This window comes from Bufo bufo, chromosome 3 (genome assembly GCF_905171765.1).
Source record: "Bufo bufo chromosome 3, aBufBuf1.1, whole genome shotgun sequence".
Lineage (NCBI taxonomy): Eukaryota > Metazoa > Chordata > Amphibia > Anura > Bufonidae > Bufo > Bufo bufo.
This window is the reverse complement of record NC_053391.1, coordinates 410,675,673-410,677,052: the sequence shown is the minus strand read 5'-3', so window position 1 is coordinate 410,677,052 and position 1,380 is coordinate 410,675,673. Positions and strand designations below refer to the sequence as shown.

At 57.1% G+C, this 1,380-nt stretch overlaps 1 protein-coding gene across 3 annotated transcripts in view; it reads right to left on the bottom strand.

Moving 5' to 3' along the window:
- The window catches only part of AKAP1 (A-kinase anchoring protein 1), a 65,104-nt gene extending 64,262 nt beyond the window's left edge, over positions 1 to 842 (bottom strand). Inside the window, exon 1 of one of the 3 annotated variants that reach the window (XM_040424886.1) lies at positions 791 to 842. The gene's annotated coding sequence lies outside the window, so the exon portion shown is untranslated. The other 2 variants (XM_040424885.1, XM_040424887.1) reach the window with 2 other exon arrangements.
- Between the last annotated feature and the right edge of the window lie 538 nt (positions 843 to 1,380).

Below are 1,380 nucleotides of genomic sequence, written 5' to 3'. Positions count from 1 at the left end.
TGTGTGCACATACCTGGGCACCACACTATCCAAGGGGCACCACAGCAGGTAGAAGTTCTAAAACTGTAGAAAGTGGCAGCCCATCCCCAGACTGGAGAGGAATGACCTCCAGTGGGGACACTTGTGGATGGCACATGCTCAATGTCACACGGCATACAGCACTGTCAGGGGACAAGCAGTGCCGATGACCTTTGCGCTTGACATGGGGTTGGGGTGACCTTGGTGTAGCTCCTCGGGTCACTCTGCCGACACTGACCCTGAAGCCATGGACGTGCCAGGCCCCCGCATGACCCCAGTGTCACCATGAAGGGGTTACAGCAGCCGGGTCGGCCCGCGTATATAAATAGCCTCCTCCCCAGCTGCTATATATAGACGCCAGGCCTGCACGCTGTCACCCAGCGGCCATGGCACTGCCAGCCGTGCACGTGTATGGCGCACACCCGGGAAATCACAGAGCCCGGCTCCTCTGATTGACGCCACCCCTTCCCCGCACGCTCTACCTCTCCTGTGTACTCAGGCTTGCACACACGTGGGCGCCCAGAAGGACACACACCGAGGGACGAGGTCACCCGTGCCGCACAGGATGCCCACACAACCCCCGCACTCACTGTACCCACCCTCTGGCGGGCAGCTGAACCTGAGACGCACCGGGAATCCTCCGTAAGCACACTTCACACCTAAGCAGGACATAGCCGCGGGGAATAGCGGCCCATACCGCAGCCCCACCGGTACCGGCGCGCTCTCCCCCCCACACGTACTCACACCTGGGGCACGGCGGCCTCGAACTCACCTTAGCCGAGCGCTTGCGGCTTACTGCTCCGAACACCGTCTGAGAGGCGTGGAAACGGGAGGCGGAGCGACTGTGCTTCTTTCCACGCCTCGACCTATCAGCTTGCAGGTGACGGCCTACGTCACAAAGAGCAAGGGGGAGGAAAAAACAACCCGGCGCACATTAGTAGTGAGGAGAGACGAGAGTTGCCCGGATTCGAACTTGAACGCGTTACGTCCGGGAGGATTCTCGCCGTGACGTCGCTTCCTTTTCCTCATGGAGTTTCCCTAGTTGGGATTGGACTGGCTGATAGTTCTGTCCACAGCTCATCTCCATTATTCTAGTGTTCTTGGTTGTGGCTTCCACAAAAGGCCATGTTGTGACAAACAAGGAATGTGATGCTGTCTGGCAGGGAGGACACTGGAGTAGTAGTGTGCGTGCCTATCTGCTGCTCCACCTCTGTGGCTCAGTCGGACATAGTACTGTATTATAAAAGAGATTTTTTTAGAGATCCGCTCACCTCTGCTCTCTCAGGGCAGGTGCACCAACCAAAATTTGAGACACCCCTCAAAATTGGATTGAAAATGTTAAAAAAAATATGGATGGGCACT